Source organism: Amblyomma mixtum, chromosome 1 (genome assembly GCF_055824585.1).
Source record: "Amblyomma mixtum isolate Tamu chromosome 1, ASM5582458v1, whole genome shotgun sequence".
Classification (NCBI taxonomy): Eukaryota; Metazoa; Arthropoda; class Arachnida; order Ixodida; family Ixodidae; genus Amblyomma; species Amblyomma mixtum.
The window spans coordinates 153,644,658-153,668,516 of record NC_143012.1 but is presented as its reverse complement, the minus strand read 5'-3'; the positions used below and the strand labels follow the sequence as shown (position 1 = coordinate 153,668,516).

At 53.5% G+C, this 23,859-nt stretch overlaps 25 non-coding genes and 2 pseudogenes across 25 annotated transcripts; all 27 read left to right on the top strand.

The window, feature by feature from the left end:
* The first annotated feature begins 423 nt into the window (after positions 1-423).
* Positions 424-542, top strand: LOC149368409 (5S ribosomal RNA). The gene has a single exon (XR_016287957.1). It is a non-coding gene; the product is annotated as a 5S ribosomal RNA (ribosomal RNA).
* Positions 543-1,133: 591 nt separating this feature from the next.
* Positions 1,134-1,252, top strand: LOC149368408 (5S ribosomal RNA). The gene has a single exon (XR_016287956.1). It is a non-coding gene; the product is annotated as a 5S ribosomal RNA (ribosomal RNA).
* A 546-nt stretch (positions 1,253-1,798) lies between these two features.
* Positions 1,799-1,917, top strand: LOC149368407 (5S ribosomal RNA). Its single transcript, XR_016287631.1, has one exon. It is a non-coding gene; the product is annotated as a 5S ribosomal RNA (ribosomal RNA).
* Positions 1,918-2,463: 546 nt separating this feature from the next.
* On the top strand, positions 2,464-2,582 carry LOC149368406 (5S ribosomal RNA). Its single transcript, XR_016287955.1, has one exon. It is a non-coding gene; the product is annotated as a 5S ribosomal RNA (ribosomal RNA).
* Positions 2,583-3,790: 1,208 nt separating this feature from the next.
* LOC149368405 (5S ribosomal RNA) lies at positions 3,791-3,896 on the top strand (annotated as a pseudogene).
* A 554-nt stretch (positions 3,897-4,450) lies between these two features.
* On the top strand, positions 4,451-4,569 carry LOC149368404 (5S ribosomal RNA). Its single transcript, XR_016287954.1, has one exon. It is a non-coding gene; the product is annotated as a 5S ribosomal RNA (ribosomal RNA).
* A 597-nt stretch (positions 4,570-5,166) lies between these two features.
* LOC149368403 (5S ribosomal RNA) lies at positions 5,167-5,285 on the top strand. The gene has a single exon (XR_016287952.1). It is a non-coding gene; the product is annotated as a 5S ribosomal RNA (ribosomal RNA).
* A 548-nt stretch (positions 5,286-5,833) lies between these two features.
* Positions 5,834-5,952, top strand: LOC149368402 (5S ribosomal RNA). Its single transcript, XR_016287951.1, has one exon. It is a non-coding gene; the product is annotated as a 5S ribosomal RNA (ribosomal RNA).
* A 547-nt stretch (positions 5,953-6,499) lies between these two features.
* Positions 6,500-6,618, top strand: LOC149368401 (5S ribosomal RNA). Its single transcript, XR_016287950.1, has one exon. It is a non-coding gene; the product is annotated as a 5S ribosomal RNA (ribosomal RNA).
* Positions 6,619-7,163: 545 nt separating this feature from the next.
* On the top strand, positions 7,164-7,282 carry LOC149368400 (5S ribosomal RNA). The gene has a single exon (XR_016287949.1). It is a non-coding gene; the product is annotated as a 5S ribosomal RNA (ribosomal RNA).
* Positions 7,283-7,826: 544 nt separating this feature from the next.
* LOC149368399 (5S ribosomal RNA) lies at positions 7,827-7,945 on the top strand. Its single transcript, XR_016287948.1, has one exon. It is a non-coding gene; the product is annotated as a 5S ribosomal RNA (ribosomal RNA).
* A 545-nt stretch (positions 7,946-8,490) lies between these two features.
* On the top strand, positions 8,491-8,609 carry LOC149368398 (5S ribosomal RNA). The gene has a single exon (XR_016287947.1). It is a non-coding gene; the product is annotated as a 5S ribosomal RNA (ribosomal RNA).
* Positions 8,610-9,154: 545 nt separating this feature from the next.
* LOC149368397 (5S ribosomal RNA) lies at positions 9,155-9,273 on the top strand. The gene has a single exon (XR_016287946.1). It is a non-coding gene; the product is annotated as a 5S ribosomal RNA (ribosomal RNA).
* Positions 9,274-9,815: 542 nt separating this feature from the next.
* On the top strand, positions 9,816-9,934 carry LOC149368396 (5S ribosomal RNA). The gene has a single exon (XR_016287945.1). It is a non-coding gene; the product is annotated as a 5S ribosomal RNA (ribosomal RNA).
* A 545-nt stretch (positions 9,935-10,479) lies between these two features.
* LOC149368395 (5S ribosomal RNA) lies at positions 10,480-10,598 on the top strand. Its single transcript, XR_016287944.1, has one exon. It is a non-coding gene; the product is annotated as a 5S ribosomal RNA (ribosomal RNA).
* Positions 10,599-11,192: 594 nt separating this feature from the next.
* Positions 11,193-11,311, top strand: LOC149368394 (5S ribosomal RNA). Its single transcript, XR_016287943.1, has one exon. It is a non-coding gene; the product is annotated as a 5S ribosomal RNA (ribosomal RNA).
* Positions 11,312-11,856: 545 nt separating this feature from the next.
* LOC149368393 (5S ribosomal RNA) lies at positions 11,857-11,975 on the top strand. Its single transcript, XR_016287941.1, has one exon. It is a non-coding gene; the product is annotated as a 5S ribosomal RNA (ribosomal RNA).
* A 544-nt stretch (positions 11,976-12,519) lies between these two features.
* Positions 12,520-12,638, top strand: LOC149368392 (5S ribosomal RNA). Its single transcript, XR_016287940.1, has one exon. It is a non-coding gene; the product is annotated as a 5S ribosomal RNA (ribosomal RNA).
* Positions 12,639-13,183: 545 nt separating this feature from the next.
* LOC149368391 (5S ribosomal RNA) lies at positions 13,184-13,302 on the top strand. Its single transcript, XR_016287939.1, has one exon. It is a non-coding gene; the product is annotated as a 5S ribosomal RNA (ribosomal RNA).
* Positions 13,303-13,896: 594 nt separating this feature from the next.
* On the top strand, positions 13,897-14,015 carry LOC149368390 (5S ribosomal RNA). Its single transcript, XR_016287938.1, has one exon. It is a non-coding gene; the product is annotated as a 5S ribosomal RNA (ribosomal RNA).
* A 548-nt stretch (positions 14,016-14,563) lies between these two features.
* On the top strand, positions 14,564-14,682 carry LOC149368389 (5S ribosomal RNA). Its single transcript, XR_016287937.1, has one exon. It is a non-coding gene; the product is annotated as a 5S ribosomal RNA (ribosomal RNA).
* Positions 14,683-15,229: 547 nt separating this feature from the next.
* Positions 15,230-15,348, top strand: LOC149368388 (5S ribosomal RNA). Its single transcript, XR_016287936.1, has one exon. It is a non-coding gene; the product is annotated as a 5S ribosomal RNA (ribosomal RNA).
* Positions 15,349-15,943: 595 nt separating this feature from the next.
* On the top strand, positions 15,944-16,062 carry LOC149368387 (5S ribosomal RNA). The gene has a single exon (XR_016287935.1). It is a non-coding gene; the product is annotated as a 5S ribosomal RNA (ribosomal RNA).
* A 547-nt stretch (positions 16,063-16,609) lies between these two features.
* Positions 16,610-16,728, top strand: LOC149368386 (5S ribosomal RNA). The gene has a single exon (XR_016287934.1). It is a non-coding gene; the product is annotated as a 5S ribosomal RNA (ribosomal RNA).
* A 545-nt stretch (positions 16,729-17,273) lies between these two features.
* Positions 17,274-17,392, top strand: LOC149368385 (5S ribosomal RNA; annotated as a pseudogene).
* Positions 17,393-17,988: 596 nt separating this feature from the next.
* Positions 17,989-18,107, top strand: LOC149368384 (5S ribosomal RNA). Its single transcript, XR_016287933.1, has one exon. It is a non-coding gene; the product is annotated as a 5S ribosomal RNA (ribosomal RNA).
* A 545-nt stretch (positions 18,108-18,652) lies between these two features.
* LOC149368383 (5S ribosomal RNA) lies at positions 18,653-18,771 on the top strand. Its single transcript, XR_016287932.1, has one exon. It is a non-coding gene; the product is annotated as a 5S ribosomal RNA (ribosomal RNA).
* Positions 18,772-23,859: the final 5,088 nt, after the last annotated feature.

The following is a 23,859-nucleotide window of genomic DNA, read 5'->3' as shown; positions in this document are numbered from 1 at the left end:
GTCCAACGTGTAGTACGTGCGGACGCGAAACTGTGGCAAAACTCGAAGCGAACCCGTGGCGTCTCGGCTGTCATTCTGACGTCTGCCGCGGCGGGTACACTGCAGATTAAACTCTAGCAAAGCCCCAAGATAGCTGGGAGGCCCAGTGTGCGCATAACACTGCGCAGAAGCGCACAATATGCGCCCACCGCACCATGCACCGCACCCACTGCCGGTCCATGTGTAAACAACACAGGCTCGCTCCCGCTGCTCTTTCCGTGCATGCCGCAGTGGTTTAGGTTCGCCAGAACGGCTGAGAAAAGCGCAGGGCAGGTAACTGCACGCTTGGCGGCTGTTGCCACGAGCGAGGGAAGTATCCATGCGCAGTTTTGCATCCTCGAGGGCCAAACACAGTACATAAAGACTCGGAAAGCACTGTCTCTCGCCATCGGCCATACCATGTTGAATACGCCGGTTCTCGTCCGATCACCGAAGCTAAGCAGCATTGGGCTCGGTCAGTACTTGGGAGGGAGACCACCTGGGAACACCGAGTGCTGATGGCATTTCTTTTGCATTTTTATTCGCCCTTCACGTTTTTTTTTTTCTGTCATAGTTGCGCAGTGTCTCAGGCAACTATAGGAGGTGACGTTATTTTGTTATCGATAATACAATCTCATCGGCAACGTGTCCAACGTGTAGTACGTGCGGACGCTAATACAATCTCATCGGCAACGTGTCCAACGTGTAGTACGTGCGGACGCGAAACTGTGGCAAAACTCGAAGCGAACCCGTGGCGTCTCGGCTGTCATTCTGACGTCTGCCGCGGCGGGTACACTGCAGATTAAACTCTAGCAAAGCCCCAAGATAGCTGGGAGGCCCAGTGTGCGCATAACACTGCGCAGAAGCGCACAATATGCGCCCACCGCACCATGCACCGCACCCACTGCCGGTCCATGTGTAAACAACACAGGCTCGCGCTGCTCTTTCCGTGCATGCCGCAGTGGTTTAGGTTCGCCAGAACGGCTGAGAAAAGCGCAGGGCAGGTAACTGCACGCTTGGCGGCTGTTGCCACGAGCGAGGGAAGTATCCATGCGCAGTTTTGCATCCTCGAGGGCCAAACACAGTACATAAAGACTCGGAAAGCACTGTCTCTCGCCATCGGCCATACCATGTTGAATACGCCGGTTCTCGTCCGATCACCGAAGCTAAGCAGCATTGGGCTCGGTCAGTACTTGGGAGGGAGACCACCTGGGAACACCGAGTGCTGATGGCATTTCTTTTGCATTTTTATTCGCCCTTCACGTTTTTTTTTTTCTGTCATAGTTGCGCAGTGTCTCAGGCAACTATAGGAGGTGACGTTATTTTGTTATCGATAATACAATCTCATCGGCAACGTGTCCAACGTGTAGTACGTGCGGACGCGAAACTGTGGCAAAACTCGAAGCGAACCCGTGGCGTCTCGGCTGTCATTCTGACGTCTGCCGCGGCGGGTACACTGCAGATTAAACTCTAGCAAAGCCCCAAGATAGCTGGGAGGCCCAGTGTGCGCATAACACTGCGCAGAAGCGCACAATATGCGCCCACCGCACCATGCACCGCACCCACTGCCGGTCCATGTGTAAACAACACAGGCTCGCTCCCGCTGCTCTTTCCGTGCATGCCGCAGTGGTTTAGGTTCGCCAGAACGGCTGAGAAAAGCGCAGGGCAGGTAACTGCACGCTTGGCGGCTGTTGCCACGAGCGAGGGAAGTATCCATGCGCAGTTTTGCATCCTCGAGGGCCAAACACAGTACATAAAGACTCGGAAAGCACTGTCTCTCGCCATCGGCCATACCATGTTGAATACGCCGGTTCTCGTCCGATCACCGAAGCTAAGCAGCATTGGGCTCGGTCAGTACTTGGGGGGGAGACCACCTGGGAACACCGAGTGCTGATGGCATTTCTTTTGCATTTTTATTCGCCCTTCACGTTTTTTTTTTTCTGTCATAGTTGCGCAGTGTCTAAGGCAACTATAGGAGGTGACGTTATTTTGTTATCGATAATACAATCTCATCGGCAACGTGTCCAACGTGTAGTACGTGCGGACGCGAAACTGTGGCAAAACTCGAAGCGAACCCGTGGCGTCTCGGCTGTCATTCTGACGTCTGCCGCGGCGGGTACACTGCAGATTAAACTCTAGCAAAGCCCCAAGATAGCTGGGAGGCCCAGTGTGCGCATAACACTGCGCAGAAGCGCACAATATGCGCCCACCGCACCATGCACCGCACCCACTGCCGGTCCATGTGTAAACAACACAGGCTCGCTCCCGCTGCTCTTTCCGTGCATGCCGCAGTGGTTTAGGTTCGCCAGAACGGCTGAGAAAAGCGCAGGGCAGGTAACTGCACGCTTGGCGGCTGTTGCCACGAGCGAGGGAAGTATCCATGCGCAGTTTTGCATCCTCGAGGGCCAAACACAGTACATAAAGACTCGGAAAGCACTGTCTCTCGCCATCGGCCATACCATGTTGAATACGCCGGTTCTCGTCCGATCACCGAAGCTAAGCAGCATTGGGCTCGGTCAGTACTTGGGAGGGAGACCACCTGGGAACACCGAGTGCTGATGGCATTTCTTTTGCATTTTTATTCGCCCTTCACGTTTTTTTTTTTTCTGTCATAGTTGCGCAGTGTCTCAGGCAACTATAGGAGGTGACGTTATTTTGTTATCGATAATACAATCTCATCGGCAACGTGTCCAACGTGTAGTACGTGCGGACGCGAAACTGTGGCAAAACTCGAAGCGAACCCGTGGCGTCTCGGCTGTCATTCTGACGTCTGCCGCGGCGGGTACACTGCAGATTAAACTCTAGCAAAGCCCCAAGATAGCTGGGAGGCCCAGTGTGCGCATAACACTGCGCAGAAGCGCACAATATGCGCCCACCGCACCATGCACCGCACCCACTGCCGGTCCATGTGTAAACAACACAGGCTCGCTCCCGCTGCTCTTTCCGTGCATGCCGCAGTGGTTTAGGTTCGCCAGAACGGCTGAGAAAAGCGCAGGGCAGGTAACTGCACGCTTGGCGGCTGTTGCCACGAGCGAGGGAAGTATCCATGCGCAGTTTTGCATCCTCGAGGGCCAAACACAGTACATAAAGACTCGGAAAGCACTGTCTCTCGCCATCGGCCATACCATGTTGAACAATCCAACATGGTATGGCCGATGGCGAGAGACAGTGCTTTCCGAGTCTTTATGTACTGTGTTTGGCCCTCGAGGATGCAAAACTGCGCATGGATACTTCCCTCGCTCGTGGCAACAGCCGCCAAGCGTGCAGTTACCTGAATCTGTAAGCAGCCGGAAACAGTAGACCATGTTTTTTTACATTGTTGGGAAGGGGTTTATTTTTGGGATGTTTTGCAACGGACTATGAAGAAAGATTTCCCCCTAGATTCGCATGGCATTCGATATTTAAGCATTGATAATGACGACGGGGTTCCATTTGATTTAATTATGCTCCTGGGCCTCCACTGTATATGGCGCTCAAGAATGGCAGGCTATCACTGTGACAGGGAAGCACGCCCTGCCCGAATTTATTTCCGAGAGTGTATGGACTGGTTTGTCGCTATACAAAAAGCGGCTGCGGAACCTCCCGACTGGCTCTCAAGGGTAGAGCCTTTGTTGTCCTTGCGGGAGTTTTAATGTGACGAAGCCAGCCTGACGCTGGCTGAGTATGACTTTCATTGTGTTCATTGTCTTGTATTATTGCTTTTGTGATTTGTCTGTTCTTTTTCGTGCAGTGTTGTTTTCTAAAGCCAGGAAATAAAGAAAAAAAAAAAAAAGGCCATACCATGTTGAATACGCCGGTTCTCGTCCGATCACCGAAGCTAAGCAGCATTGGGCTCGGTCAGTACTTGGGAGGGAGACCACCTGGGAACACCGAGTGCTGATGGCATTTCTTTTGCATTTTTATTCGCCCTTCACGTTTTTTTTTTTTCTGTCATAGTTGCGCAGTGTCTCAGGCAACTATAGGAGGTGACGTTATTTTGTTATCGATAATACAATCTCATCGGCAACGTGTCCAACGTGTAGTACGTGCGGACGCGAAACTGTGGCAAAACTCGAAGCGAACCCGTGGCGTCTCGGCTGTCATTCTGACGTCTGCCGCGGCGGGTACACTGCAGATTAAACTCTAGCAAAGCCCCAAGATAGCTGGGAGGCCCAGTGTGCGCATAACACTGCGCAGAAGCGCACAATATGCGCCCACCGCACCATGCACCGCACCCACTGCCGGTCCATGTGTAAACAACACAGGCTCGCTCCCGCTGCTCTTTCCGTGCATGCCGCAGTGGTTTAGGTTCGCCAGAACGGCTGAGAAAAGCGCAGGGCATGTAACTGCACGCTTGGCGGCTGTTGCCACGAGCGAGGGAAGTATCCATGCGCAGTTTTGCATCCTCGAGGGCCAAACACAGTACATAAAGACTCGGAAAGCACTGTCTCTCGCCATCGGCCATACCATGTTGAATACGCCGGTTCTCGTCCGATCACCGAAGCTAAGCAGCATTGGGCTCGGTCAGTACTTGGGAGGGAGACCACCTGGGAACACCGAGTGCTGATGGCATTTCTTTTGCATTTTTATTCGCCCTTCACGTTTTTTTTTTTTTCTGTCATAGTTGCGCAGTGTCTCAGGCAACTATAGGAGGTGACGTTATTTTGTTATCGATAATACAATCTCATCGGCAACGTGTCCAACGTGTAGTACGTGCGGACGCTAATACAATCTCATCGGCAACGTGTCCAACGTGTAGTACGTGCGGACGCGAAACTGTGGCAAAACTCGAAGCGAACCCGTGGCGTCTCGGCTGTCATTCTGACGTCTGCCGCGGCGGGTACACTGCAGATTAAACTCTAGCAAAGCCCCAAGATAGCTGGGAGGCCCAGTGTGCGCATAACACTGCGCAGAAGCGCATAATATGCGCCCACCGCACCATGCACCGCACCCACTGCCGGTCCATGTGTAAACAACACAAGCTCGCTCCCGCTGCTCTTTCCGTGCATGCCGCAGTGGTTTAGGTTCGCCAGAACGGCTGAGAAAAGCGCAGGGCAGGTAACTGCACGCTTGGCGGCTGTTGCCACGAGCGAGGGAAGTATCCATGCGCAGTTTTGCATCCTCGAGGGCCAAACACAGTACATAAAGACTCGGAAAGCACTGTCTCTCGCCATCGGCCATACCATGTTGAATACGCCGGTTCTCGTCCGATCACCGAAGCTAAGCAGCATTGGGCTCGGTCAGTACTTGGGAGGGAGACCACCTGGGAACACCGAGTGCTGATGGCATTTCTTTTGCATTTTTATTCGCCCTTCACGTTTTTTTTTTTTTCTGTCATAGTTGCGCAGTGTCTCAGGCAACTATAGGAGGTGACGTTATTTTGTTATCGATAATACAATCTCATCGGCAACGTGTCCAACGTGTAGTACGTGCGGACGCGAAACTGTGGCAAAACTCGAAGCGAACCCGTGGCGTCTCGGCTGTCATTCTGACGTCTGCCGCGGCGGGTACACTGCAGATTAAACTCTAGCAAAGCCCCAAGATAGCTGGGAGGCCCAGTGTGCGCATAACACTGCGCAGAAGCGCACAATATGCGCCCACCGCACCATGCACCGCACCCACTGCCGGTCCATGTGTAAACAACACAGGCTCGCTCCCGCTGCTCTTTCCGTGCATGCCGCAGTGGTTTAGGTTCGCCAGAACGGCTGAGAAAAGCGCAGGGCAGGTAACTGCACGCTTGGCGGCTGTTGCCACGAGCGAGGGAAGTATCCATGCGCAGTTTTGCATCCTCGAGGGCCAAACACAGTACATAAAGACTCGGAAAGCACTGTCTCTCGCCATCGGCCATACCATGTTGAATACGCCGGTTCTCGTCCGATCACCGAAGCTAAGCAGCATTGGGCTCGGTCAGTACTTGGGAGGGAGACCACCTGGGAACACCGAGTGCTGATGGCATTTCTTTTGCATTTTTATTCGCCCTTCACGTTTTTTTTTTTTCTGTCATAGTTGCGCAGTGTCTCAGGCAACTATAGGAGGTGACGTTATTTTGTTATCGATAATACAATCTCATCGGCAACGTGTCCAACGTGTAGTACGTGCGGACGCGAAACTGTGGCAAAACTCGAAGCGAACCCGTGGCGTCTCGGCTGTCATTCTGACGTCTGCCGCGGCGGGTACACTGCAGATTAAACTCTAGCAAAGCCCCAAGATAGCTGGGAGGCCCAGTGTGCGCATAACACTGCGCAGAAGCGCACAATATGCGCCCACCGCACCATGCACCGCACCCACTGCCGGTCCATGTGTAAACAACACAGGCTCGCTCCCGCTGCTCTTTCCGTGCATGCCGCAGTGGTTTAGGTTCGCCAGAACGGCTGAGAAAAGCGCAGGGCAGGTAACTGCACGCTTGGCGGCTGTTGCCACGAGCGAGGGAAGTATCCATGCGCAGTTTTGCATCCTCGAGGGCCAAACACAGTACATAAAGACTCGGAAAGCACTGTCTCTCGCCATCGGCCATACCATGTTGAATACGCCGGTTCTCGTCCGATCACCGAAGCTAAGCAGCATTGGGCTCGGTCAGTACTTGGGAGGGAGACCACCTGGGAACACCGAGTGCTGATGGCATTTCTTTTGCATTTTTATTCGCCCTTCACGTTTTTTTTTTCTGTCATAGTTGCGCAGTGTCTCAGGCAACTATAGGAGGTGACGTTATTTTGTTATCGATAATACAATCTCATCGGCAACGTGTCCAACGTGTAGTACGTGCGGACGCGAAACTGTGGCAAAACTCGAAGCGAACCCGTGGCGTCTCGGCTGTCATTCTGACGTCTGCCGCGGCGGGTACACTGCAGATTAAACTCTAGCAAAGCCCCAAGATAGCTGGGAGGCCCAGTGTGCGCATAACACTGCGCAGAAGCGCACAATATGCGCCCACCGCACCATGCACCGCACCCACTGCCGGTCCATGTGTAAACAACACAGGCTCGCTCCCGCTGCTCTTTCCGTGCATGCCGCAGTGGTTTAGGTTCGCCAGAACGGCTGAGAAAAGCGCAGGGCAGGTAACTGCACGCTTGGCGGCTGTTGCCACGAGCGAGGGAAGTATCCATGCGCAGTTTTGCATCCTCGAGGGCCAAACACAGTACATAAAGACTCGGAAAGCACTGTCTCTCGCCATCGGCCATACCATGTTGAATACGCCGGTTCTCGTCCGATCACCGAAGCTAAGCAGCATTGGGCTCGGTCAGTACTTGGGAGGGAGACCACCTGGGAACACCGAGTGCTGATGGCATTTCTTTTGCATTTTTATTCGCCCTTCACGTTTTTTTTTCTGTCATAGTTGCGCAGTGTCTCAGGCAACTATAGGAGGTGACGTTATTTTGTTATCGATAATACAATCTCATCGGCAACGTGTCCAACGTGTAGTACGTGCGGACGCGAAACTGTGGCAAAACTCGAAGCGAACCCGTGGCGTCTCGGCTGTCATTCTGACGTCTGCCGCGGCGGGTACACTGCAGATTAAACTCTAGCAAAGCCCCAAGATAGCTGGGAGGCCCAGTGTGCGCATAACACTGCGCAGAAGCGCACAATATGCGCCCACCGCACCATGCACCGCACCCACTGCCGGTCCATGTGTAAACAACACAGGCTCGCTCCCGCTGCTCTTTCCGTGCATGCCGCAGTGGTTTAGGTTCGCCAGAACGGCTGAGAAAAGCGCAGGGCAGGTAACTGCACGCTTGGCGGCTGTTGCCACGAGCGAGGGAAGTATCCATGCGCAGTTTTGCATCCTCGAGGGCCAAACACAGTACATAAAGACTCGGAAAGCACTGTCTCTCGCCATCGGCCATACCATGTTGAATACGCCGGTTCTCGTCCGATCACCGAAGCTAAGCAGCATTGGGCTCGGTCAGTACTTGGGAGGGAGACCACCTGGGAACACCGAGTGCTGATGGCATTTCTTTTGCATTTTTATTCGCCCTTCACGTTTTTTTTTTCTGTCATAGTTGCGCAGTGTCTCAGGCAACTATAGGAGGTGACGTTATTTTGTTATCGATAATACAATCTCATCGGCAACGTGTCCAACGTGTAGTACGTGCGGACGCGAAACTGTGGCAAAACTCGAAGCGAACCCGTGGCGTCTCGGCTGTCATTCTGACGTCTGCCGCGGCGGGTACACTGCAGATTAAACTCTAGCAAAGCCCCAAGATAGCTGGGAGGCCCAGTGTGCGCATAACACTGCGCAGAAGCGCACAATATGCGCCCACCGCACCATGCACCGCACCCACTGCCGGTCCATGTGTAAACAACACAGGCTCGCTCCCGCTGCTCTTTCCGTGCATGCCGCAGTGGTTTAGGTTCGCCAGAACGGCTGAGAAAAGCGCAGGGCAGGTAACTGCACGCTTGGCGGCTGTTGCCACGAGCGAGGGAAGTATCCATGCGCAGTTTTGCATCCTCGAGGGCCAAACACAGTACATAAAGACTCGGAAAGCACTGTCTCTCGCCATCGGCCATACCATGTTGAATACGCCGGTTCTCGTCCGATCACCGAAGCTAAGCAGCATTGGGCTCGGTCAGTACTTGGGAGGGAGACCACCTGGGAACACCGAGTGCTGATGGCATTTCTTTCGCATTTTTATTCGCCCTTCACGTTTTTTTTTTCTGTCATAGTTGCGCAGTGTCTCAGGCAACTATAGGAGGTGACGTTATTTTGTTATCGATAATACAATCTCATCGGCAACGTGTCCAACGTGTAGTACGTGCGGACGCGAAACTGTGGCAAAACTCGAAGCGAACCCGTGGCGTCTCGGCTGTCATTCTGACGTCTGCCGCGGCGGGTACACTGCAGATTAAACTCTAGCAAAGCCCCAAGATAGCTGGGAGGCCCAGTGTGCGCATAACACTGCGCAGAAGCGCACAATATGCGCCCACCGCACCATGCACCGCACCCACTGCCGGTCCATGTGTAAACAACACAGGCTCGCTCCCGCTGCTCTTTCCGTGCATGCCGCAGTGGTTTAGGTTCGCCAGAACGGCTGAGAAAAGCGCAGGGCAGGTAACTGCACGCTTGGCGGCTGTTGCCACGAGCGAGGGAAGTATCCATGCGCAGTTTTGCATCCTCGAGGGCCAAACACAGTACATAAAGACTCGGAAAGCACTGTCTCTCGCCATCGGCCATACCATGTTGAATACGCCGGTTCTCGTCCGATCACCGAAGCTAAGCAGCATTGGGCTCGGTCAGTACTTGGGAGGGAGACCACCTGGGAACACCGAGTGCTGATGGCATTTCTTTTGCATTTTTATTCGCCCTTCACGTTTTTTTTTCTGTCATAGTTGCGCAGTGTCTCAGGCAACTATAGGAGGTGACGTTATTTTGTTATCGATAATACAATCTCATCGGCAACGTGTCCAACGTGTAGTACGTGCGGACGCGAAACTGTGGCAAAACTCGAAGCGAACCCGTGGCGTCTCGGCTGTCATTCTGACGTCTGCCGCGGCGGGTACACTGCAGATTAAACTCTAGCAAAGCCCCAAGATAGCTGGGAGGCCCAGTGTGCGCATAACACTGCGCAGAAGCGCACAATATGCGCCCACCGCACCATGCACCGCACCCACTGCCGGTCCATGTGTAAACAACACAGGCTCGCTCCCGCTGCTCTTTCCGTGCATGCCGCAGTGGTTTAGGTTCGCCAGAACGGCTGAGAAAAGCGCAGGGCAGGTAACTGCACGCTTGGCGGCTGTTGCCACGAGCGAGGGAAGTATCCATGCGCAGTTTTGCATCCTCGAGGGCCAAACACAGTACATAAAGACTCGGAAAGCACTCTCTCGCCATCGGCCATACCATGTTGAATACGCCGGTTCTCGTCCGATCACCGAAGCTAAGCAGCATTGGGCTCGGTCAGTACTTGGGAGGGAGACCACCTGGGAACACCGAGTGCTGATGGCATTTCTTTTGCATTTTTATTCGCCCTTCACGTTTTTTTTTTCTGTCATAGTTGCGCAGTGTCTCAGGCAACTATAGGAGGTGACGTTATTTTGTTATCGATAATACAATCTCATCGGCAACGTGTCCAACGTGTAGTACGTGCGGACGCGAAACTGTGGCAAAACTCGAAGCGAACCCGTGGCGTCTCGGCTGTCATTCTGACGTCTGCCGCGGCGGGTACACTGCAGATTAAACTCTAGCAAAGCCCCAAGATAGCTGGGAGGCCCAGTGTGCGCATAACACTGCGCAGAAGCGCACAATATGCGCCCACCGCACCATGCACCGCACCCTCTGCCGGTCCATGTGTAAACAACACAGGCTCGCTCCCGCTGCTCTTTCCGTGCATGCCGCAGTGGTTTAGGTTCGCCAGAACGGCTGAGAAAAGCGCAGGGCAGGTAACTGCACGCTTGGCGGCTGTTGCCACGAGCGAGGGAAGTATCCATGCGCAGTTTTGCATCCTCGAGGGCCAAACACAGTACATAAAGACTCGGAAAGCACTGTCTCTCGCCATCGGCCATACCATGTTGAATACGCCGGTTCTCGTCCGATCACCGAAGCTAAGCAGCATTGGGCTCGGTCAGTACTTGGGAGGGAGACCACCTGGGAACACCGAGTGCTGATGGCATTTCTTTTGCATTTTTATTCGCCCTTCACGTTTTTTTTTTCTGTCATAGTTGCGCAGTGTCTCAGGCAACTATAGGAGGTGACGTTATTTTGTTATCGATAATACAATCTCATCGGCAACGTGTCCAACGTGTAGTACGTGCGGACGCTAATACAATCTCATCGGCAACGTGTCCAACGTGTAGTACGTGCGGACGCGAAACTGTGGCAAAACTCGAAGCGAACCCGTGGCGTCTCGGCTGTCATTCTGACGTCTGCCGCGGCGGGTACACTGCAGATTAAACTCTAGCAAAGCCCCAAGATAGCTGGGAGGCCCAGTGTGCGCATAACACTGCGCAGAAGCGCACAATATGCGCCCACCGCACCATGCACCGCACCCACTGCCGGTCCATGTGTAAACAACACAGGCTCGCTCCCGCTGCTCTTTCCGTGCATGCCGCAGTGGTTTAGGTTCGCCAGAACGGCTGAGAAAAGCGCAGGGCAGGTAACTGCACGCTTGGCGGCTGTTGCCACGAGCGAGGGAAGTATCCATGCGCAGTTTTGCATCCTCGAGGGCCAAACACAGTACATAAAGACTCGGAAAGCACTGTCTCTCGCCATCGGCCATACCATGTTGAATACGCCGGTTCTCGTCCGATCACCGAAGCTAAGCAGCATTGGGCTCGGTCAGTACTTGGGAGGGAGACCACCTGGGAACACCGAGTGCTGATGGCATTTCTTTTGCATTTTTATTCGCCCTTCACGTTTTTTTTTTCTGTCATAGTTGCGCAGTGTCTCAGGCAACTATAGGAGGTGACGTTATTTTGTTATCGATAATACAATCTCATCGGCAACGTGTCCAACGTGTAGTACGTGCGGACGCGAAACTGTGGCAAAACTCGAAGCGAACCCGTGGCGTCTCGGCTGTCATTCTGACGTCTGCCGCGGCGGGTACACTGCAGATTAAACTCTAGCAAAGCCCCAAGATAGCTGGGAGGCCCAGTGTGCGCATAACACTGCGCAGAAGCGCACAATATGCGCCCACCGCACCATGCACCGCACCCACTGCCGGTCCATGTGTAAACAACACAGGCTCGCTCCCGCTGCTCTTTCCGTGCATGCCGCAGTGGTTTAGGTTCGCCAGAACGGCTGAGAAAAGCGCAGGGCAGGTAACTGCACGCTTGGCGGCTGTTGCCACGAGCGAGGGAAGTATCCATGCGCAGTTTTGCATCCTCGAGGGCCAAACACAGTACATAAAGACTCGGAAAGCACTGTCTCTCGCCATCGGCCATACCATGTTGAATACGCCGGTTCTCGTCCGATCACCGAAGCTAAGCAGCATTGGGCTCGGTCAGTACTTGGGAGGGAGACCACCTGGGAACACCGAGTGCTGATGGCATTTCTTTTGCATTTTTATTCGCCCTTCACGTTTTTTTTTCTGTCATAGTTGCGCAGTGTCTCAGGCAACTATAGGAGGTGACGTTATTTTGTTATCGATAATACAATCTCATCGGCAACGTGTCCAACGTGTAGTACGTGCGGACGCGAAACTGTGGCAAAACTCGAAGCGAACCCGTGGCGTCTCGGCTGTCATTCTGACGTCTGCCGCGGCGGGTACACTGCAGATTAAACTCTAGCAAAGCCCCAAGATAGCTGGGAGGCCCAGTGTGCGCATAACACTGCGCAGAAGCGCACAATATGCGCCCACCGCACCATGCACCGCACCCACTGCCGGTCCATGTGTAAACAACACAGGCTCGCTCCCGCTGCTCTTTCCGTGCATGCCGCAGTGGTTTAGGTTCGCCAGAACGGCTGAGAAAAGCGCAGGGCAGGTAACTGCACGCTTGGCGGCTGTTGCCACGAGCGAGGGAAGTATCCATGCGCAGTTTTGCATCCTCGAGGGCCAAACACAGTACATAAAGACTCGGAAAGCACTGTCTCTCGCCATCGGCCATACCATGTTGAATACGCCGGTTCTCGTCCGATCACCGAAGCTAAGCAGCATTGGGCTCGGTCAGTACTTGGGAGGGAGACCACCTGGGAACACCGAGTGCTGATGGCATTTCTTTTGCATTTTTATTCGCCCTTCACGTTTTTTTTTTCTGTCATAGTTGCGCAGTGTCTCAGGCAACTATAGGAGGTGACGTTATTTTGTTATCGATAATACAATCTCATCGGCAACGTGTCCAACGTGTAGTACGTGCGGACGCGAAACTGTGGCAAAACTCGAAGCGAACCCGTGGCGTCTCGGCTGTCATTCTGACGTCTGCCGCGGCGGGTACACTGCAGATTAAACTCTAGCAAAGCCCCAAGATAGCTGGGAGGCCCAGTGTGCGCATAACACTGCGCAGAAGCGCACAATATGCGCCCACCGCACCATGCACCGCACCCTCTGCCGGTCCATGTGTAAACAACACAGGCTCGCTCCCGCTGCTCTTTCCGTGCATGCCGCAGTGGTTTAGGTTCGCCAGAACGGCTGAGAAAAGCGCAGGGCAGGTAACTGCACGCTTGGCGGCTGTTGCCACGAGCGAGGGAAGTATCCATGCGCAGTTTTGCATCCTCGAGGGCCAAACACAGTACATAAAGACTCGGAAAGCACTGTCTCTCGCCATCGGCCATACCATGTTGAATACGCCGGTTCTCGTCCGATCACCGAAGCTAAGCAGCATTGGGCTCGGTCAGTACTTGGGAGGGAGACCACCTGGGAACACCGAGTGCTGATGGCATTTCTTTTGCATTTTTATTCGCCCTTCACGTTTTTTTTTTCTGTCATAGTTGCGCAGTGTCTCAGGCAACTATAGGAGGTGACGTTATTTTGTTATCGATAATACAATCTCATCGGCAACGTGTCCAACGTGTAGTACGTGCGGACGCTAATACAATCTCATCGGCAACGTGTCCAACGTGTAGTACGTGCGGACGCGAAACTGTGGCAAAACTCGAAGCGAACCCGTGGCGTCTCGGCTGTCATTCTGACGTCTGCCGCGGCGGGTACACTGCAGATTAAACTCTAGCAAAGCCCCAAGATAGCTGGGAGGCCCAGTGTGCGCATAACACTGCGCAGAAGCGCACAATATGCGCCCACCGCACCATGCACCGCACCCACTGCCGGTCCATGTGTAAACAACACAGGCTCGCTCCCGCTGCTCTTTCCGTGCATGCCGCAGTGGTTTAGGTTCGCCAGAACGGCTGAGAAAAGCGCAGGGCAGGTAACTGCACGCTTGGCGGCTGTTGCCACGAGCGAGGGAAGTATCCATGCGCAGTTTTGCATCCTCGAGGGCCAAACACAGTACATAAAGACTCGGAAAGCACTGTCTCTCGCCATCGGCCATACCATGTTGAATACGCCGGTTCTCGTCCGATCACCGAAGCTAAGCAGCATTGGGCTCGGTCAGTACTTGGGAGGGAGACCACCTGGGAACACCGAGTGCTGATGGCATTTCTTTTGCATTTTTATTCGCCCTTCACGTTTTTTTTTTTTTCTGTCATAGTTGCGCAGTGTCTCAGGCAACTATAGGAGGTGACGTTATTTTGTTATCGATAATACAATCTCATCGGCAACGTGTCCAACGTGTAGTACGTGCGGACGCGAAACTGTGGCAAAACTCGAAGCGAACCCGTGGCGTCTCGGCTGTCATTCTGACGTCTGCCGCGGCGGGTACACTGCAGATTAAACTCTAGCAAAGCCCCAAGATAGCTGGGAGGCCCAGTGTGCGCATAACACTGCGCAGAAGCGCACAATATGCGCCCACCGCACCATGCACCGCACCCACTGCCGGTCCATGTGTAAACAACACAGGCTCGCTCCCGCTGCTCTTTCCGTGCATGCCGCAGTGGTTTAGGTTCGCCAGAACGGCTGAGAAAAGCGCAGGGCAGGTAACTGCACGCTTGGCGGCTGTTGCCACGAGCGAGGGAAGTATCCATGCGCAGTTTTGCATCCTCGAGGGCCAAACACAGTACATAAAGACTCGGAAAGCACTGTCTCTCGCCATCGGCCATACCATGTTGAATACGCCGGTTCTCGTCCGATCACCGAAGCTAAGCAGCATTGGGCTCGGTCAGTACTTGGGAGGGAGACCACCTGGGAACACCGAGTGCTGATGGCATTTCTTTTGCATTTTTATTCGCCCTTCACGTTTTTTTTTTTTCTGTCATAGTTGCGCAGTGTCTCAGGCAACTATAGGAGGTGACGTTATTTTGTTATCGATAATACAATCTCATCGGCAACGTGTCCAACGTGTAGTACGTGCGGACGCGAAACTGTGGCAAAACTCGAAGCGAACCCGTGGCGTCTCGGCTGTCATTCTGACGTCTGCCGCGGCGGGTACACTGCAGATTAAACTCTAGCAAAGCCCCAAGATAGCTGGGAGGCCCAGTGTGCGCATAACACTGCGCAGAAGCGCACAATATGCGCCCACCGCACCATGCACCGCACCCACTGCCGGTCCATGTGTAAACAACACAGGCTCGCTCCCGCTGCTCTTTCCGTGCATGCCGCAGTGGTTTAGGTTCGCCAGAACGGCTGAGAAAAGCGCAGGGCAGGTAACTGCACGCTTGGCGGCTGTTGCCACGAGCGAGGGAAGTATCCATGCGCAGTTTTGCATCCTCGAGGGCCAAACACAGTACATAAAGACTCGGAAAGCACTGTCTCTCGCCATCGGCCATACCATGTTGAATACGCCGGTTCTCGTCCGATCACCGAAGCTAAGCAGCATTGGGCTCGGTCAGTACTTGGGAGGGAGACCACCTGGGAACACCGAGTGCTGATGGCATTTCTTTTGCATTTTTATTCGCCCTTCACGTTTTTTTTTTTCTGTCATAGTTGCGCAGTGTCTCAGGCAACTATAGGAGGTGACGTTATTTTGTTATCGATAATACAATCTCATCGGCAACGTGTCCAACGTGTAGTACGTGCGGACGCTAATACAATCTCATCGGCAACGTGTCCAACGTGTAGTACGTGCGGACGCGAAACTGTGGCAAAACTCGAAGCGAACCCGTGGCGTCTCGGCTGTCATTCTGACGTCTGCCGCGGCGGGTACACTGCAGATTAAACTCTAGCAAAGCCCCAAGATAGCTGGGAGGCCCAGTGTGCGCATAACACTGCGCAGAAGCGCACAATATGCGCCCACCGCACCATGCACCGCACCCACTGCCGGTCCATGTGTAAACAACACAGGCTCGCTCCCGCTGCTCTTTCCGTGCATGCCGCAGTGGTTTAGGTTCGCCAGAACGGCTGAGAAAAGCGCAGGGCAGGTAACTGCACGCTTGGCGGCTGTTGCCACGAGCGAGGGAAGTATCCATGCGCAGTTTTGCATCCTCGAGGGCCAAACACAGTACATAAAGACTCGGAAAGCACTGTCTCTCGCCATCGGCCATACCATGTTGAATACGCCGGTTCTCGTCCGATCACCGAAGCTAAGCAGCATTGGGCTCGGTCAGTACTTGGGAGGGAGACCACCTGGGAACACCGAGTGCTGATGGCATTTCTTTTGCATTTTTATTCGCCCTTCACGTTTTTTTTTTTTCTGTCATAGTTGCGCAGTGTCTCAGGCAACTATAGGAGGTGACGTTATTTTGTTATCGATAATACAATCTCATCGGCAACGTGTCCAACGTGTAGTACGTGCGGACGCGAAACTGTGGCAAAACTCGAAGCGAACCCGTGGCGTCTCGGCTGTCATTCTGACGTCTGCCGCGGCGGGTACACTGCAGATTAAACTCTAGCAAAGCCCCAAGATAGCTGGGAGGCCCAGTGTGCGCATAACACTGCGCAGAAGCGCACAATATGCGCCCACCGCACCATGCACCGCACCCACTGCCGGTCCATGTGTAAACAACACAGGCTCGCTCCCGCTGCTCTTTCCGTGCATGCCGCAGTGGTTTAGGTTCGCCAGAACGGCTGAGAAAAGCGCAGGGCAGGTAACTGCACGCTTGGCGGCTGTTGCCACGAGCGAGGGAAGTATCCATGCGCAGTTTTGCATCCTCGAGGGCCAAACACAGTACATAAAGACTCGGAAAGCACTGTCTCTCGCCATCGGCCATACCATGTTGAATACGCCGGTTCTCGTCCGATCACCGAAGCTAAGCAGCATTGGGCTCGGTCAGTACTTGGGAGGGAGACCACCTGGGAACACCGAGTGCTGATGGCATTTCTTTTGCATTTTTATTCGCCCTTCACGTTTTTTTTTTCTGTCATAGTTGCGCAGTGTCTCAGGCAACTATAGGAGGTGACGTTATTTTGTTATCGATAATACAATCTCATCGGCAACGTGTCCAACGTGTAGTACGTGCGGACGCGAAACTGTGGCAAAACTCGAAGCGAACCCGTGGCGTCTCGGCTGTCATTCTGACGTCTGCCGCGGCGGGTACACTGCAGATTAAACTCTAGCAAAGCCCCAAGATAGCTGGGAGGCCCAGTGTGCGCATAACACTGCGCAGAAGCGCACAATATGCGCCCACCGCACCATGCACCGCACCCACTGCCGGTCCATGTGTAAACAACACAGGCTCGCTCCCGCTGCTCTTTCCGTGCATGCCGCAGTGGTTTAGGTTCGCCAGAACGGCTGAGAAAAGCGCAGGGCAGGTAACTGCACGCTTGGCGGCTGTTGCCACGAGCGAGGGAAGTATCCATGCGCAGTTTTGCATCCTCGAGGGCCAAACACAGTACATAAAGACTCGGAAAGCACTGTCTCTCGCCATCGGCCATACCATGTTGAATACGCCAGTTCTCTTCCGATCACCGAAGCTAAGCAGCATTGGGCTCGGTCAGTACTTGGGAGGGAGACCACCTGGGAACACCGAGTGCTGATGGCATTTCTTTTGCATTTTTATTCGCCCTTCACGTTTTTTTTTTTTCTGTCATAGTTGCGCAGTGTCTCAGGCAACTATAGGAGGTGACGTTATTTTGTTATCGATAATACAATCTCATCGGCAACGTGTCCAACGTGTAGTACGTGCGGACGCTAATACAATCTCATCGGCAACGTGTCCAACGTGTAGTACGTGCGGACGCGAAACTGTGGCAAAACTCGAAGCGAACCCGTGGCGTCTCGGCTGTCATTCTGACGTCTGCCGCGGCGGGTACACTGCAGATTAAACTCTAGCAAAGCCCCAAGATAGCTGGGAGGCCCAGTGTGCGCATAACACTGCGCAGAAGCGCATAATATGCGCCCACCGCACCATGCACCGCACCCACTGCCGGTCCATGTGTAAACAACACAAGCTCGCTCCCGCTGCTCTTTCCGTGCATGCCGCAGTGGTTTAGGTTCGCCAGAACGGCTGAGAAAAGCGCAGGGCAGGTAACTGCACGCTTGGCGGCTGTTGCCACGAGCGAGGGAAGTATCCATGCGCAGTTTTGCATCCTCGAGGGCCAAACACAGTACATAAAGACTCGGAAAGCACTGTCTCTCGCCATCGGCCATACCATGTTGAATACGCCGGTTCTCGTCCGATCACCGAAGCTAAGCAGCATTGGGCTCGGTCAGTACTTGGGAGGGAGACCACCTGGGAACACCGAGTGCTGATGGCATTTCTTTTGCATTTTTATTCGCCCTTCACGTTTTTTTTTTCTGTCATAGTTGCGCAGTGTCTCAGGCAACTATAGGAGGTGACGTTATTTTGTTATCGATAATACAATCTCATCGGCAACGTGTCCAACGTGTAGTACGTGCGGACGCGAAACTGTGGCAAAACTCGAAGCGAACCCGTGGCGTCTCGGCTGTCATTCTGACGTCTGCCGCGGCGGGTACACTGCAGATTAAACTCTAGCAAAGCCCCAAGATAGCTGGGAGGCCCAGTGTGCGCATAACACTGCGCAGAAGCGCACAATATGCGCCCACCGCACCATGCACCGCACCCACTGCCGGTCCATGTGTAAACAACACAGGCTCGCTCCCGCTGCTCTTTCCGTGCATGCCGCAGTGGTTTAGGTTCGCCAGAACGGCTGAGAAAAGCGCAGGGCAGGTAACTGCACGCTTGGCGGCTGTTGCCACGAGCGAGGGAAGTATCCATGCGCAGTTTTGCATCCTCGAGGGCCAAACACAGTACATAAAGACTCGGAAAGCACTGTCTCTCGCCATCGGCCATACCATGTTGAATACGCCGGTTCTCGTCCGATCACCGAAGCTAAGCAGCATTGGGCTCGGTCAGTACTTGGGAGGGAGACCACCTGGGAACACCGAGTGCTGATGGCATTTCTTTTGCATTTTTATTCGCCCTTCACGTTTTTTTTTTCTGTCATAGTTGCGCAGTGTCTCAGGCAACTATAGGAGGTGACGTTATTTTGTTATCGATAATACAATCTCATCGGCAACGTGTCCAACGTGTAGTACGTGCGGACGCGAAACTGTGGCAAAACTCGAAGCGAACCCGTGGCGTCTCGGCTGTCATTCTGACGTCTGCCGCGGCGGGTACACTGCAGATTAAACTCTAGCAAAGCCCCAAGATAGCTGGGAGGCCCAGTGTGCGCATAACACTGCGCAGAAGCGCACAATATGCGCCCACCGCACCATGCACCGCACCCACTGCCGGTCCATGTGTAAACAACACAGGCTCGCTCCCGCTGCTCTTTCCGTGCATGCCGCAGTGGTTTAGGTTCGCCAGAACGGCTGAGAAAAGCGCAGGGCAGGTAACTGCACGCTTGGCGGCTGTTGCCACGAGCGAGGGAAGTATCCATGCGCAGTTTTGCATCCTCGAGGGCCAAACACAGTACATAAAGACTCGGAAAGCACTGTCTCTCGCCATCGGCCATACCATGCATTCTACTTCCAGCCACCGAGCGTGACGGACGCAGAATCATGGGCTCCCACGGAGCGGCGATAGCGGCCGTTGCCGGCCGCGGAAACAGGTTTGCCAGCGACGCCGATAAGGATTACGAGATCGTTCTGCCTACCCTGCCCACCGGACGTGTTGTTTTAAACACGGTTTTTTTGCACGGGGACGTGCGTGTGAGGCCCTACAGGGTCGAAGACTTCAGAGACGCCCTCGCCAACGTTGGTGCGCTCCCCGACGTCGTGGCGTTGGGGGCGTACCAGATAAACCATGTGTGGGCGGTGACCTTCAGCAGCGCTGACGCCGCAAAGAAACTGGCCGCCATGAAGGAGCTGGAAGTGAAGGGACGCCGCTGCATCGTTTTTGACCCAGAAGACCATCAGGTAAAGCTGCGCCTCCACTGGATGCTACACGGCGTCGCCGACGAGGACATCCGTACCGCATTCGCGGCGTTCGGCAACGTGACCGAGGTCACCCGGGAGCGTTGGCGCGTCGCCGGCATGAAAGAGAAGGGGTCCACCACGAGGACCGTGCTCCTGAAACTGAAGCCAGGCGTGAAGGTGGACGACCTGCCTCACCAGGTACGAGTCGCTGGCGAGTTGGCTCTCGTGGTGGTTCCCGGGCGGCCGATGCAGTGCCTTCGTTGCGGCGGCACGGGGCACGTTCGCCGCGATTGCAAGGTGCCCAGGTGTTCGAAATGCCGACGCTATGGACACTCGGAGGCTGACTGCGTTCGTACCTACGCGTCGGCTACCGGCCGTGTAGCAGCGAGCGACTCCGCAGAACTGATGGACGTCGTCGAAGCAGAGGAAGCAGCGAGCGGTGCCGACGACACGGGCAAAACGGAGGGGGTGGCGGTTCATCCAGCTGTTGCGAGTAGCGGCACCGACACCGTGGTCTCACAGGAGAGCGGGCCGCCAGTTAGTGACCCTTCATTAACGCCTCTGGAGGCACCCAAGGACAGAGCGAACCCGCCAGTACCAGTGGACGTGGAATCGAAGGCGGCCAGCGAGAGCCGCGACGAGAAGACCGACGCCCGCATGAGCACCGGCGTGACCACCCCAGCGAAGCGTTCGCACGCCGAGACCAAGGCCGACGGGGAGAAGGCAGCACAGCCCAGCGTGGAGGAACCGCCCGCAAAGACGCCGCAAGCGCGACGGCCCAGCCTGCGGCCGCGACCAAAGGTCCCGACTGACAAGCGTGGCGGCGAGAAGGCGCCGCCTGACCAGGAGCACGTGCTCGCGCCGGATGACACCGGCGGCGACGGCATCGTCTAGCGACATGCTAGGCGCGGGAGGTAAGCACCATGCTTTCGGTCTCTTCTTCGTAAGTTAAAATGGCTTCTGCAACTCCGTTTAAAGTTGCCACCCTAAATGTCAGAGGCCTGGCAGGTAAAAGAAAACAAAGCCAGCTGTACCGACTTGTAACGGAGCAAGATATCGATATACTGGCAGTGCAGGAGACCAAAGTCGACGGGGAGGAAGAGACCGGGAGCATGGTGCAACGTTTCACGTCTAGGTATTTTGCCGTCGTTAGCCATGCTGTAGGCACATCGGCTGGCTGTATTCTTTTTGTTAAGAAGTTGCCGGGCATAGAGGTACACGGTCATCATTCGTGCCTGTCGGGTAGATATGTGTCCATCGATTTTTCGCTCTGTAACATCGACTGGCGTATTGTTTGTCTGTATGCACCTAATGTGGTTGATGGCCGAGCCGCGTTTTTTGAATGCGTCGAAGAACGGCTTCGCACGGACAGACACCTGATTGTTATGGGCGACTACAACTGTGTCCTTAGTGCGCGCGACAAGACAAGCGTCCGAGGTTTCCGTGATAAAAGCACCGAAGTGTTGTTACGAATGATTGTGAACTGCAACCTCGAGGATGTAGCAGAGTGTCTTGAAGGAACGCGTGCTGTTAGGTACACACGATTCGAGGGCACAAGTCACGCACGGCTGGACCGCATTTATGCATCAGCGGAAATTTTACCTAAATGCAATAGTTATGGAGTACTGCCGGTTTCTTTTTCTGATCATTGTTTGGTTCAGTGCTGCATAGGAATCGTTAAGAAGGGGAATGGTTTTACGTGGGAAATGTGGAAGTTAAATGACAAGCTACTGCAGGACGAATTTTATAACCGAACTGTATGGGAAGAAATAGCAAAAATAGAACCAAGTAGTAACATGAGGATTTGGCAGCAGTGGGAGCTCACTAAAGAAACTTTAAAATTAAAAGCAATAGATAGAGCCACCTGCTTACGTCAAAAAGCAAAAAAAGAGGAAATGGAGCTAAAGGCACTGCTTCAGAAGATGATAAAACAGGAATGCCGAGCGCCTGGTAAATGGATAGAGGATATAAGAAAAACCAAACAAAAGCTAGAGCTGATAGAACAAGAACGTTATCGGGGAGCATTGGTGAGGGCAAGGGCAGAAGACATGGCTGCAGGGGAAACGCCAACGAAACGAGCGCTTGGTTTAGAAAAAGCCCGTGCCGAAAGAAATCACATCAACGAAATAGAATGGGGAGGGCTTTCAAACACGGACACCGACCACATCAAAGCAGCCTTTTTCGAGCATTACCAAACGCTCTTCGCATCGCATCCGGTAGATGTTATCACATTTAAGGAGGCGTTTCTAGCCGAGATGCCGCGTCTGGACGATGAAACTAAAACCAGATTAGAGCAGGATATAAGTCAAGGGGAAGTCGAGCAAGCAATAGATAGTTTAAACCCAGGAAAGTCGCCTGGACCGGACGGGTTCAGCGCGGCATTCTACAAAGAATTTAAAAATGTAATTTCCCCAGTCTTGCAGGTAATCTTTAATGAAGCCTACAAAGTAAAAGCACTGCCTCCGTCCTATGGGTCGTCCCATACTGTGCTTATTCCCAAGACGGACGACATAGACAGATTACGATTGGTAACAGCATACCGACCCATAGCACTCACTAACGTCGAGTACAAAATTTACATGAAGGTTTTGGCACGAAGGCTGCAGACCGTGATTCATTTATTAGTTGGTCCGCATCAAACCTGCGGCATTAAAGGGCGGTCTATTTTCACAAATATTCACGTTGCGCGCAGTGTCTTAGAAACATGTGATGACACTAATGGTCAGGTGGCTATTCTACAGATCGATTTGGAAAAGGCTTTTGACTGTGTTGCCCATGAACTTTTGTTTTCAGTATTAGACCATGTTAATGTTGGTTCTGTTATCCGCGAGGGTGTGGCCCTGGCATACCGGAACTGCACGACGAGATTGATCGTTAACAAGAGTCTGGGGGCCCCCATTAGCGTGCAGCGTTCGGTGCGCCAGGGCTGTCCCCTCAGCCCTCTTTTATTTTGTATTTATGTGGAGACCCTTTGTTTAAAGATTCTGAAAAACAGGAGTATTAACGGATTTACTTTACAAGCAGCCGAAGTAAAGCTCTTGGCGTACGCTGATGATATTGCCGTGTTTGCCGTTGACAAGAGAGGCATAAGCGAGGCTGTTCAATGTGTACGCGATTTCAGCCAAGCTACAGGCAGCGGGGTTAACTGGTCGAAGTGCCTTGGGCTGTGGCATGGCGGGTGGGCATCTACGCCTGAGCGGTTTGCCAGCGTGCCTTGGACAACAACGCCAGATAAGTGCTTGGGCGTTCCGCTCGATGCTTACCGTGACAGTGAACATTATTGGACAGGACAGGTCAAAGAGACACGGGAGAGAGCTGATAAGTGGAAAGGAACGACCTTGTCGATTTTCGCCAGAGCCACTGTTTGCAACCTGTTCTTTATCAGCAGACTCTGGTATGTAATGCAGGTGTTGCACTGTTCACGGTTAAGTATTCAAAAGCTACACCGAATTTTCGCCGTCTTTATCTGGTCGTCTGAATGGGAGCGCTGCAGCCGGACCAACCTGTTCCGACGTGTACAAGACGGCGGGTTGGGATTGGGCCATTTGTTTTTGCGACAGCTGGTCAATCGTTTTTTGTTTTTTAGGGACACAAGAGACCCTTTTTTGCGTACCGTATGCCAAGTTAGGCTGCGGCATCTACTTCCAGAGTACATAGTCGGAACTGCTGAGGTGTATAGTAGGGTCACCGGTTTTTACCGGGAAGTCGTAGCCAGTGTAAGGTTTCTTTCCGCGCGGTTTTCAAATGACTTTCTGGCCAGTGTGAAACGAAAGAAACTGTACCGTGCCTTGTGCGATGTCGTTTTCCCCGAGCCCTTGTACAGGGCCTTGTACAGTGGAGGCCCAGGCAAAGATGTTTTAAAGAGAGTTAAAAAAATGCAGGTGCCGCCTGGAACAAAAACCTTCTTTTTTAAGTTGCACACCGGGACCTTACCGGTTAAAACATTTTTAGAGGGAAAGGAATTGTTTTTACCCTGGGGATCTCACTGTTTAATTTGCAGAAAGCCGGAAACACTAGACCATGTATTTTTACACTGTTGGGAAGGGGTTTATTTTTGGGATGTATTGCAGCGAACATTAAAGAAAGAATTTCCACTAGACCCGTATGGCATCCGGTTCTTATGTGTTG